Source organism: Otolemur garnettii, unplaced genomic scaffold (genome assembly GCF_000181295.1).
Source record: "Otolemur garnettii isolate 467f Iridium unplaced genomic scaffold, OtoGar3 scaffold00070, whole genome shotgun sequence".
In the NCBI taxonomy this organism is placed as follows: Eukaryota; Metazoa; Chordata; class Mammalia; order Primates; family Galagidae; genus Otolemur; species Otolemur garnettii.
In genome coordinates this window covers 8,240,162-8,253,467 of record NW_003852465.1, presented here as the reverse complement: position 1 = coordinate 8,253,467, position 13,306 = coordinate 8,240,162, and the positions used below count along the sequence as shown (strand labels likewise).

At 48.5% G+C, this 13,306-nt stretch overlaps 1 protein-coding gene across 2 annotated transcripts in view; it reads left to right on the top strand.

Annotated features, from left to right (window-relative positions):
- Positions 1–4,154: 4,154 nt before the first annotated feature.
- Positions 4,155–13,306, top strand: part of VDR (vitamin D receptor) — a 54,735-nt gene continuing 45,583 nt past the window's right edge. For both annotated transcript variants that reach the window (XM_012807486.1, XM_003793570.2), the window contains exon 1: positions 4,155–4,222. The gene's annotated coding sequence lies outside the window, so the exon portion shown is untranslated. The remainder of the gene's footprint in view (positions 4,223–13,306) is intronic.

The following is a 13,306-nucleotide window of genomic DNA, read 5'->3' as shown; positions in this document are numbered from 1 at the left end:
CTTACTCAAATAATCAAATCAGTCTTGCCCATGACCTAGGGCAAGATTTTTGGGGGGGGGGGCAGAGTTGTACTTTTTCACCCCTGGTAGAGTGCTATGGCATCATAGCTCACAGCAACCTCAAACTCCTGGGCTTAAATGATTCTCTTGCCTCAGCCTCCCAAGTAGCTGGGACTACAGGTGCCCACCACAACTTCCGGCTATTTTTTTAGAGACGAGGTCTCACTCTGGCTCAGGTTGATCTTGAACCTGTGAGCTCAGGCAATCCACCCGCCTTGGCCTCCCAAGTGCTGGAATTATAGGCGTAAGCCTCCACACCCGGCCTTAGGGCAAGATTTTTAATGTCGTACTTTGGGTCACAACCCATACACAGGTTGTAAAATCAGAGAAAAAAAAGAAAGAAAAAAGAAAAGGAAGAACAAACAAAGAAGGAAGGACAGAGAAAGAGAAGGAAGGGGAGATAGAGAAAATAATAGAAAACTTTGCAGAATGTCTCTTTCTTTCATGAGATGTGTGTATATATGCATGGGCATACTAGGTCATGATAAAAACTTAATTATTATTATTTTTTTTAGAGACAGAGTCTCTTTATCGCCCTTGGTAGAGTGCCGTGGCATCACACAGCTCACAGCAACCTCCAACTCCTGGGCTTAGGCGATTCTCTTGCCTCAGCCTTCTGAGTAGCTGGGACTACAGGTGCCCACCACAATGCCCAGCTATTTTTTGTTGTTGCAGTTTGGCCGGGGCTGGGTTTGAACCCACCACCCTCGGTATATGGGGCCGGCGCCTTACTCACTGAGCCACAGGTGCCGCCCCAAAACTTAATTCTTATTAAGGGTTTCCGTTACAAATCTGAAAAACACTGCCCTGGGAAGACCCTTTGGTTTGCTTTTATTGCTTATAGCTTCTTCCATTTAGTCATTTCGTCTGCACCATCTGGAACAAAAATGGAGAGAATAGTCCTAGATTCTTTTTGTCCTAACGTGGATTAGGAAAGATAAATGAATTAACCTTTCTGGAATTAGTGTTTGTTTATTGTTTTCTCTCAAACAAGGGAACTAACGAAGGTGGCCTGGTCTCTCCAGTCTCTGACTCCATGACTGTCTCTCAGAATGTTCTTTGAGAGTTTGCTGCATGAGAGGTTTTCCTTCTGTCCTTCCCTGCCCATAACCATAAAATATTTAAGGAAAACAAGGGCCCTAAAAAAGGGGAAAGCAAATGGTTAGATGGGAGTGTTCCAGAGGGAGCTCAAAGGGCGCTTTTTTACCTGCAGAGCAGCTTAAAAACCTCTGTCCACGGGCACAGGGTCTCTGAGAACCTCACAAGGACAAGATGTCCCACTCGAGTGCTGGCACCATGGAAAGAGGTTCAAATAGTATCAGCTATCCCAGAACACTGTGGCCAGGCTGCAGAAAAGGGGAGCCTAACAGCTGAGGAGAGGCTGCAACCCTGGGGCCTGAATGCAGCCACACAAGCCCACGCCAGCCCCACACAGATACCCAGAGCCTGGTGGAAAGGGCAAGAGGCCAGGCTCTGTCTTCTCTGGATTCTGTGGAATGAGGTGAACAGGGATGGCCACATCCTGGCACCACTGGAATCTTTCCTCCCAAGTAGGATGCACCTGGCAGGCTTTTTTGTTACTACACAGATTTGTTGAATCTTTAGCATTCTGGCAGAGTATCTTGTACATAGCAAGTGCTTAGTAGCTATTCCCTGATATAATTAATCACAGATGGGTAGTCACCAAAAACAATGTGACCATCCTAGTGAGGATCACCACCCCTCCTAGGGATAAGTGAGAATACAAGATGTGTTAACTTCAGGGAAAGGAAAGACAAAATTAGTGTTTTCTGCAGAGGTTTTGGTGCATAGTTCATATAGCCGTCAAGATAGAGAAGTTTATAACTGATCTGGTGCAAGAATGCTGCCTGTTATCAAGGTTTCAAGACAACAGGCTCTAGAACAGCAGCCTGCCTTCCTAGCCATGTACCTGGGACAGGAGAAAATTAGTGATTACAACAGAACACAGAGAAATGAATCACATGTGATCTTGCTCTTTTACTCTTACAAAAAGTAACCTTCCTCCTTAGAATAAAACAGAGAAGGGAAAAAAAAACCCCATCTTTGTTCAATGTAAATACAAGATGGTTCATTATCAGAAAAGGAACCATGAAATACACACAATGCATGCTACAAAGGCTAGAGAACTGTCAGATCGTTTTGACCTGGAGATGTTGAGAAAGGCCTGATGGGACAGACAGGACCTGAAAGAAGAGAGGGTCTGGACCAATAGATGAGAGAGACAGAGAGTAGTTCATGTGTTGGGGGAGGATGAGAAAAACCTGGTTAGGGATGTGGTGATGGGGCTGATGACAGCATGTGCTGGGAACCAAGACAACATCTCTGATCTCTCAAGTTTGCCAAACCCAGAACCTCTGAGTTCTCCAAGGCTGGCTTATCTAGATTGTTATCCAACAGATAAAAAGTGTGTAGAAATAACTTTCATTTTTTTTTTTTAAAGGTGGTATGGAACAGTGAGAGGAACAGAGGGAAGACCTGGGTTCAAGTGGCTCTGTCACTCCCCAGGTCTAAGAACTTTGACAATTATGCATATCAGTTGTACAAGGGGGAGAGTATTTTCAAAAGGCTGTGATGAAGATCAAATATGATATTCTGAAGAGTTTTTATACTGTAAAGCATTTTACACATATGAAGTATCAATAGCACTGCTCCAATGAAGAGGCTCTTCCTTTCATCTGTTTCCCAAAATAGAGGGTCAGGTCCCAAGTTCAATCAAACTATGTGCACCTCTTCTGTTTTTTGTTTAAGCCTTCCCAGAAAGTTTCCATGAGATCCCCTTCAAGAACTGTTTCAGTGCAAACAAACTTCACTGTTTGAGGGTTCTTCCTTCTGTTTAGTGTCAGTTCATTTCTCTTGATGCAATTATTGAGAGTTGGGAGGGTCTGGTTGTCACACAGCCTAGCAGAGCTGTCTCAGAAGTGCCTCCTCTGCACCAGGACATCCGCTGGCCTCTGGTACTAGTCCCTCATTGAATAGCTGGATCTTGTGGGCAAATCACTTAACCTCTCTACGCCTCAACTTCCCACCTGTTCAACTTACCCCTCTGAGCCCTGATTTCCTCCCCAGAAAGAGGTGAATAGCAGTACCCTCCCTGCCAAAAGGAGGTCACCAACTGCTGGATGACTTGGTGGGCATCTCTATTCCAGAATGTTAGGTTGGAATTGTGTTCTAATGACTACTTATTTATACATTCTCTGGCTGGTCAGTGAGCTCTAAAATGGTGGGAACATCCATCTTTTTCACCTTTCCGAAGGACTCTAACGCGGTACCTAGGGAGCAGAGAGTAATTTTTAGTCAAAAATTTCTGTGATGAATTTTCCTCAGCCATGCCTAATTCCAGGTCTCGGGACCTCTTTATCTCCTCCCTTCCCTTCACACCAATGCCTCTGTGGGGAAGGGGGAACTGGGGACCAGGGATCAGGGAAGCCGAGACTAAGCTCGCTGTAAGAGATTCGCTACAAGCCAGGAACGTGGTTAGCAGCCGTCGCTGCCCAGGGTCCTCGGGTGGGAGCGATGATGCAACTCCAGGTTCCACTTCGGCCCGGGGTGCTCTTTTATCCTAACCTGTGGGCTCGGCCTGAGCTCCCTGGCCTCTGAAGTAACTCCACGGCGAGCGGCACTCAGGATTCCCCACGAGTGCTGAGAGAGCCGCTGGTGCCAGTCGGGAGGCGCCCCCGAGTGCCCGGACTTCTAAGTCCTGGGCGGGTCAGCTCAGGTGGGGGTGACGCACCTGGCGGAGGCGTCCGCAGGAGGCTGGGTAGAACCACGGCCGCCAGGGCGGCGGGGATGCATCACCAATTATCGCAGGCAGTAGCGTGGCTCTGTACACACATGATTGTCGAAAACTCCGACCCACAGAGGGCAGACACATGCCTTGCCCCCTGGACTGCAGTCGTAGAACGTTTCGCAAGGCAGAGTCTCCAAGGCGACAGTGCAGTCAGTGGTTGATTCCAAGTCAAGATGGTTGCAGCGCCAGCGGAGCTCTCAGCAAGGGTGGACCCGCCGTGTGGGCGGGGCCAGGGGCGGGGCCAGTTCGTGGGGCGGGGCCAGGTGCTGGGTTGTCTCTGCTTGTCAAAACGCGGCAGCCGAGCCCGAGGCGCCGGGAGCGCAGAGCAGCTTGTCCACCCGCGGACCAGACCAGGTGCGGACTGGGGAGCGGCTGGGAAGTGGGTCTCAGGATCGGGAACAGATGCTCGGAGCGTGCGGGGTAGGGGGCTGAGTGCCCGGGGTCAAGCAGTAGAGTCAAAGTCTCAGTGCAAACTTGGTGACTGAGATCCAGGCTGTCGTGCCATGAGGTTGGGACACTGAGGGGGCACTGAGGTCTGTGAAGGCTGAAGTTCGCCCCAGGCTGGCTAGGGGATCGGTCACGTAGTCGGCGCTCCGGCGGGCGACTTAATGCAGAAAGGCTCTGCTAGCACAGTGCTCCACACTTGGGCAACAAGAGGCATTTGTTTCCTTCCTCTGTCCTGGCACCTTGGCATGGAGTGGAGGACTAAGAAAGGAGCGATTGGTTGATGGCGCTAAGATCTTCTAGGGGTGGAAGTGCGTGTAGCCTTATGTATTGTCTTGTAGGGCCCATGTATGGTCACCTGCGGTGGTGGAGTTGGGGCTTTTAAGCAGAGTATTTTTCTTTCTTGACTTTTTTTTTTTAAACTGCCAAAGACCTAATTGGTCCTAGTGTACTGCATTTATTTTTTTCAAAGGAGTCTGTCAATAGATGTCCAGAGGACTTCGGGGACAAGCAAAAGTGAGGAGGGGGCTCAAGGAGTAGTTTCTGTTTGGGAAGTGAGGTGTCCAAGTCTTTGAGTAGTGAGTGAGGATTCAGAGACAGTATCTAGGGAGGAACAGCGTGTGGGCTCCAGGGCCAGCGGACAGCTGCCCCTCCTTCCTGCCACCAGCCCATGGACCAGAGGCTGAGACCCAGTCTCCCCGGGGTACCTTGAGTCTCTGAGCCCAGGCCCTTGCCGCTCCACCTCCTCCTCTTTCTCCTTCTCCTCTTCCTCCTCCTCCGTGTGGTGAGTGAGTCAGCCTCCTGTCTGGGCTCAGTTGCAGCCAGAGGGGCCAGAGCCCAGGCAAGCAGTTGGGCAGGCATTTTCTGAGCGTTGCAGAAGCTCTCCTGGGCAGAGTTCAGCTCTGCTCCAGCTCCCTGCTGGAAGGTAGTCTTCCACACGGGGGTGGAGGGGAGGGAGCAGGGGTTCAGATACCCAACACAACAGTCGGTGGTTATAGAATGGCTATGGGATGATTCCAGAAGGAAGTGACTGTGAAGGGATTGTGGTTTTGTGGTAATTCCACATCTCTTATCCATCTCTTAAAGGGATCAGGAGATGCATCCTGGCACTGTAGACTTTGGTAGCCCCTCATTCCATTTCTGCCTAGTGGTCTTATTTGCTGCCCATCTCTGCTAGTAAAGTGAGTAGGCAGAAGAAACTAAGAAGGTTCTGGGACCAGAGAAGGCATAGTATTGGCAAAGGTTTTAACCCAGGCTAGGGAATGGGGATGATTTGCCAAGGTGAAGATAGGTTATCTGGACACTGGAGAGTCAACTGTATTAACTGATAGTGTTGTGTACTGGGGGACCTTCACCCATACCTTCCTATACAAATGTAGGAGGTTAATTATGAATCTTTCTGGAATAGTTTCAGGACTGGCAGACAGCCTGGCTAAGAGGTAGCAAAACTGCAGATTTCTTGTGGCTTTTGTTTTGGGTGCTAGAGATCCTTATACAGAAGTAGCCCCTTCACCAAAGTCCATGGCCCCATTCAGGCCCCAAAAGGCAGCCTGTCTGGACCTGTTTGAAAAGAGTTTTGGGAAGCCAACCAAGCCATGGGGCTGACTCAAACTGCAAAAAGCTGGGGAATTTACAGTCTGTGCTTTGGCTATGTCCCGTGGCTTTAGGTTTGGTTAGTTCTGATCAGGTATGACTTGGACTCTATCACGCTAAGGGAGGGACTGGAAAATGGGTTAATAAAGGAGATAAGTTAGTAAGGAGAAGAGTTAGTAAGCTTTCTCAACCCCTTACTCTTTTTTCACCAAGGCCATCAAACTTTGTACAAATATTATGGAAGGTTGGGTGTTGTTTAGGGTGCCCTGATAAACTGTGGTTTTCTCTGTCCATCTTCTCCTATTTGATCTCAGAACTGATCTCATTTTGGTACTAAGTCTCAGGTGAAGCTCCAAGAGGACCTCCAGGAGTGCTGCCTTCTACCCTAGAATAGATAGCAGGTGTCCAAATCCTTGGCCTTCAATGGCCTGAGCCTAGTAGGCTGGACCAAGTGGTTGTCTAAGACAGGAGAGGGAGTTCCAGTTGTTCAGTTCTTCACCACATATCCTAAGGGGCAGCACCATGCTGGCTGGGATGGGCCTCTGGCTGGAGACCCAGAGATAGAGTACCTGGCTGACATTCTGTTTGTTACTGAATAGAGAGTTACAGGGGTCCGGCTTCCATTTGTCACCGTTATAAGCCTGTTTTGGATGCAGGTAGGGGGAAGTAAGGAGACACCAGATCTGATTAAAAGATTCTTGTGTGCCCAGCATGGTTCCAGGAGCTCTGAGGAATGACAGGAATCAGAAGCTACCAGACCAGGCCTTAGCTGGAGGATGATCTGAGCCCCAGGATGGGCAGTAGCTCTCAGGTTCGCCCTCCATGACTGTCCAGTTGTGAGAAGATCCACATGGCCGAAGCCAGCCTGGCTGTTGCTTTGGGGCATTAAGACCTCACTTCTAGTTCTGCTTCTCTCTGATTTGCCCTCAACCTTTTTCTGCATCAGTGCCCTCCTAGATATGCTAGAAAAGTGACTGTAATTTATCATCCAAAAGGGATACTTTTGGGGGTGAAAGGAGATGCTTTGCATATGCCAGGACAATGAGCACAAAGCAAAACCGTCCAGGGAAGAATGGGACATTTAATCATCCTAGTGAACCCCATTCCAAAGCCAGCAGAAGTTAAACAAAGTGATGAGGAGTGATGGGGGTGGGAAAACTTAATGCTAAGGGGTAGCTTGATTCTGCTGAGCACAGCCCCAATACCCCAGCCTGCTCCCTGCTGTTATCAGCCAATTTCAGTCTTTGCCCTGAGGGCAGCACTACTCCCAGCCACTCTGTCCCAGGACACAGCTCACCACTGGTGTGACTTTCCTTCACTCTTGACTTGTGATGGCCTCACCTTTGGTTTTCTGGCCCCACCCCTACCTCAGACAGGGACAGGAAGGCCTGCCAGCTCCTCTTCAGCTTTCCGTGGGGGAATCAGTGCTGATAGTGCAGCCAAGACTCAGTCTCATGCTTCCTCTTCCCTCTTCCCCATATCAACAGCCTCTTCATTTTGTTCATCCAGCTTTCCAAACCTCGGGGGCCATACTATCCCACAGGAAAGGCTGGTTCTGAAGCATAAACACCAGGAAGGGAAGGATATCAAACCTTGCCCAGGTAGATAAAGGACACAGGTCACTTGTAATCAGGTTCCAGGGAATGGTAAGCAAAGTGGAGGCCAAAGCCAGAGAGAAGCTGTGGAGCAGGAGATGCAGTCAGTTCCCACGGACACTAGAGTTTGCCTCTCTCATCTAGTCTGACTATTGGGGAAATGGTCCAGGGTGGGGACAGACTGTTCTTGCTCAATCCAAGTGCTAGGCGTTGGTGGCAGCGACTGCATCCTGCTGTGGTGACATATGGAAGAGAAACTGCCCTCCCTTCTGAATCCTTGGCCCTCATGGTCCAGATGCTCAGGGCGAGTTCCCTGGAGAGTCCCCAGAGGTCCAGTGTGTGAGTGATTTGGCATAGGGCACAGAGGGAGTGGAGGCACTCCCATGACTCTTGTTCACTCTGGCAGGGAGGAAGTCGATCTTGTCACCAACACATGAAAGGGCAAGTGGAGACCTCTTGGGAAATCCCACCTTTGAAGTGACTTGTGGAGAGGAGGCAGTCGCAAGACCCCTTGGCTTGCTGGGGGAGGACAGGGTGGCTGGGCAGTAAATGGCAGCAGCAAGAGGCAAAAGCGGTCGGTGCTCTGTGAGTCTGAGTGTGTGTCATGCTTTTACAAACCTGCCCTGCAGGTCCCGCGCCATAGAATAGACTAAGCAGTGTTCCCAAAACCAGATGCCACACAAAGTCTTCATTCTGCACAGGGCAGAGTCCCAGTCCTCAGCAGGGTGTGGGCAGCTGCACCAGCGGGAAAGTGAAGTCTGGGCAGGACTCCGTGGCTGGTTCCTGGGAAGCTGCTGCCTCTCACTGGCCTTCTGATGTCAAGTTAAAGCTTCCAGGTGTTATGCAAGGTGTGACATTCCAGGCACTGCAGACTACCCAGGAGGCTGAAGGCTTTGCTGGTGACACATCCAGTGTGTGCCACCTGCTGGCACTGGAGTTATAGCTTCAGTAGTAGCTGCTTGCTAAACAATCACTTGGTACCAGATGCTGGACTGTGTGTGTTACAGGCACAGCCTCCCAGACCCAGTGATTCCTATCTCCCAGAGATTCCTATCCAGGAGATAGGAATCACTGTCGTGTTCACTTTGCAAATGAGACTGAGTCTTTGTGGGGTTAAGCAATATGCTAAGGTGACACAGCATGCAAAGGAGGGAGTCAGGACTCACACTCAGGTGTGCAGAAGCCCATGCTCTTAGCGTCCATGGAGCTCTAGGTTCTCTGCACTCACAGGACGGCCACGGGGCACTGAGTATACATGTCTTGCACGTTATAGGCCTGCAATAAATGTCTGTGAGCAGCAAGGTGAGATTTACTAGCCAGTTTGAACAAGTTGACTGGAGAACAAGCTCAGTTTGCCCAAAGGTTACTCTGGGGACAGTGACTTCTCAGAAGGAGGCTCCCTCTGCCAGTACCTTTAGACCTCAGTGCCTTTCTAGCAGTCTGGTACCAGGGTACCAGGTTAAGAATAAAAAAGAACTTGAGAGAGAGAAACACTCTTTCAATTTTAAATAAGCCACATTTGATAACCTACTAGGTGCTAGGTGATTGTCTCACTAGCCCACAGGGAGCTGTTCTCACCTTGCCTACCTCAATCCCCTCCTGGCTACCCCTTAAGGACTCCTGAACCTAGGCCAGCTGGAAGAAGGAAGGAGGAAACCTAGCCCAGCTGGGGGGCTACCTCTAGCCTCCTCTGGCAGCCTCCTGCCAGGCCCCTGTGCTGTTCACTTTGTCATCTCCTCTAATCTCACAGCTTCTCTCTGGGGTAAGTGCTGTCACTCTCTCTAGTATATATATGGGAGAAACCAAGGTTTAAGGAGATGCAATAACTGGCCCTTAGCTGCATAGCCAGCCTGTAACCACTGCTTTACATTGCTTGCTGGCCCTGGGCCTGCAAGTGACAGAGCCTAAAGACAGAGGACCCCCTCAGCTCTTGGTCCCAGGGTTTTTTGGCATATGATTGCAATTTTTAGATTTTTTTTTTTCTTCTTTCATTTATCCACCGCTAAGAGTTGTAATGACTGAAATTTTAGATGGGGCCATTAGATAGTGCTAGCAGTGGGCAGAACAGGAGAAAAACGGTCTGAGTTAGGCATTTGGATTCGAATCCTAGCTCCATCATTTTCTAGCTTGTGACCTTGGACAGGTTTGTTAATCTCACCAAATCTCAGTTTCCTTATCTGTAAATTAGGGATAATAATAGCTCCCTTGTGGAACCGTGTGAGAATTAGATGATATAAGTTCAGTGCCTGACACAAAGTAGGCATGTGCAGTCAGTCATTTAGCAGATATGGGTCAAGGGCCTACTGTATGCCAGGCGCTGTCCAAGATGCTGTGAATTGAACAGTGGGGAAAGAAGAACTTTTGGAGTTGTTTTCAAATTTTCTAGCCCAGCACCCACCATTGCATGAGGCCCCTTTAGAAATCAAGAAAAGCTGTCCTGGCACCTGGCTAACCTCAGATTGGGTAAATTGATTTCTCTTTCTGTCATTTGTTAGCTGATAAACTTGGAAAGGTTAGTTAGCATCTCTGGGACTCCAGTTCTTCAGTTCTTTTGCTTATTTTTTTTTAACTGTGTATCATGTGCACAAAAGTTTATAATATGCTTATGTATAGATTAAAGGATAAGACAGCAAACTCTGTGCCTACCACCTAAATTAGGGATGAACACTCAGGACACCTTCAAAGCTCCCTCTGCCTCTTTCCGTCTGCATTCCCCTTCCTCACTCCTCACCCCAAGGAGTTTTGCTTCATTACTTCTTTGCTTTTCTTTGTCAGTTATCATCAATGTGTGTTTTGCAGAACAATAGAACAGTATGTGGTTTCATTTTACACGGCTTTGGCATTTACATACATGTACGTTTCTGTGATGCACTTCTTTTATTCATGATCCTGTTTCTGAGATTCATCAATGCTGTGCCATCACCGTGGCTCATTTGTTCTTACTGCCGTGTGGTATTCCATTGTTCAAACACACCACGTTTTGTGTGACCTTTCTTTTGATGATAGACATCTGGGTTGTTTCTAGTTGGGGCTACTATAATTTGATGACACTGCTAGAAACATGTTATACTTGTCTCCTGGTGCATGGGGGAGGGTTTCTCTGGGGCATATTCCAGGAGTGGAGTTGCTGGCTCACATGGGGGCATATCCCTAGGAGTGGAATTGCTGGCTCCCATGGAATTCCCTATTAAGCATCACTATCTGATGCCAAACCGTTTTCCATAGTAGCTGCCTCAGACATCACTGCTTTTCAACAGTGGATGATAATTCATACTGTTCCCATTCCTTTTCAACACTTGATACAGACTTCATCTCTAAAATTAAAAAAACTGTATTTGAAAAATTTCTATAGTCCCTATTCAAAGTAACAGAGCCCTTGTGACTCTGTAATTACTCAGCCAGCCAGTGTCTGTCAGCTCCAGGGCAGCCAGGTGCCTCTGCCGTGGGCCTCGCCTTGACTCCCAGGGCTGTGCTGGGCTCAACAGCACGGCCCCACCTACTCTTCAGCCACCCCTTCAGCCCCAACTCCACCCAGTGTCTCTTTCTGGAGGCCAACCTTTGACCCTGGTGAGATTACATATTATATAATAGTTCACAATCATAGTAACCAATAGTTATTTATGACTGATTATGTTCCGGACACTGTTTTTCATGAATTTTGTCATCTCTGTCTCTCAATAATCCTACAAGGTAGGTAATATTATGCCCATTTTTATAGAAGAAGAAAGTGAAGTTCAAATTTCTTGCCTAAAGTCACTGAGCTACTAAATCAGAGCTGGAGACCAGAACACATGCCCTTTCTCATTTGTCCACTGCTTGCTTGTCCCTGTGTAGTGTCCTCAGTTCTGTGTCCTCCTGCCCTTCCTGTCTGAGGAGGGCTAGAAAGAGGCAGCAGGTGGTGCGAGGGGGAATGGGGCAGTTCCCAGCTGGCCAGGGAGATGCTGGAAAACGCCTTCAGGGCAGAGTTCTTTGTTCCAAAGACTCTGAATTTCCGGACTTCTGCCAGGGGTGGGAAGTTACTTTGCCCAGCCTATCTGGCAAGCACATCAACATCTTGGGTGCCATGATGTTAAGACGTGGGGGATGGGCTGCCTCAGGTAAAATTCCATTATAATGAGCTCCATTTGAGATCTGACCAGCTTTGTTAAAATCACGTGTGGAGCCTGGGAAACTGGAGGTGAAGTGGAGCTAATTTGAGGTTGGGTGTCTATTAGTAAAGCCCCCCAAATGATTGGAGCCTAGAAGGAGGAGAAGGGTCAGACCTACCTTCAGGTCATTCTTGAATGCCAGGCTCCTGCACGATCTGGGCAGGCTGGGTTGGGGGAGCTTTGTGCATGACTTTACCTGGCAGTGCTGGGACCTATTGTTCCATTGGCTGCCCCCCCTCATTCTGCTGCATGCTCCTGAGAACAGGGCCACATCCCATCTCTGAGGCTTCACTGCTCAACCGAATACCTAACACATATGCTCAATAGATATTTTTTTGAGACAGAGTCTCACTATGTCACCCTTGGTAGAGTGCTGTGCTGTCACAGTTCACAGCAACCTCAAACTCTTGGGCTTAAGTGGTTCTCTTGCCTCAGCTTCCCAAGTAGCTGCCATGGGGGTGGGTTACAGGCGCCCACCACAACACCCGGCTATTTTTTTGTTATTGTTGTGGTGGTGGTGGTGGTCATTGTTGTTTAGCAGGCCTGGGCCAGGTTCAAACCCGCCAGCCCTGCTGTATGTGGCTGGCACCCTAACCACTAGGCTATAGGTACTGAGCTGTCAATAGATGTTTATTGGATGAAAATATGTCTGTAGACCAGGTCTCCTGAGCTAGAAAAGAGAGTTGAAGGGCAATTGCTTTGTGTGGTTAAATCTTTGAAAGCTGGGCTGCAATTCAGATGTATTCCTCTTAGTTTTTGTATCAGAAGTGCATAGGAACAGACACTACTGTGACATTTACTGAGTGGGTACTAAGTGCCTGTCGTCATCTCACTGAAGTCTCATTTCGCAGGCAAGGAAGCAGAAGCTCAGAGAGGGCAGGTCACTGGTTCTGGTCATACACAGCTAGTGTTAGGGAGAAACCTGGATTTGGACCCACTGAGCAGGCTGCCCGCAGAACCTGTTCTTTTAACCAAGTCTCCCTGACCACAGGGCTTTGCTGTCACTATGGGTGGACTGGTCAGAGGCCAGGGCCTGGTGAGTAAGGGTGGTGGGATGCGAACCCTGAGGAGATGGACCGGAGGGCACAGGCCTGGTCCAGAGGGCAGTCTGCCTTTGGCCAGCAGGGTCCATGGAAGCCTGCCATGGCCAGATTATTCAATTTTTTCATGGAAAGCTGGAAAGATCATGTGTGGTAAGTCAAAAGGAAACTAATAGTCAAGGAAAGGCTCTCTGGGCAAAAAAATAAATAAATAAAAATTAAAAAACATCGGAGCATGATTTAGAATGGCTTGGTAGACAGGGAATGGTGCTTCTCCTGCATTATATGAAACCTCCTGTGCTTTGGGCTCCCTTGGGCAGGGCCCTCATGCTGGTGGGAGAAAATTATTCTCCCTGTAATCCTTCAAGGGCTTTTTTCACAGCCTTCCCTTTAGATCTGAATTATTTCTCCTCTTAAAATACCCAGGAGAATAATAGTAAACCAATAGTTAGTACTTTTATAGCATGTAACAATTTTTATCACGCTTTTAAATATTTTATCTTGGCTAATATAATTGTATAGAATTCCCTTTTGAGGCTTGGTAAAATAGTGTTTTCTTCTTCTTCCTTCCATTCTCTAGTCCAGGGGTCCTCAAACTTTTTTTTTTTTTTTTTTTTT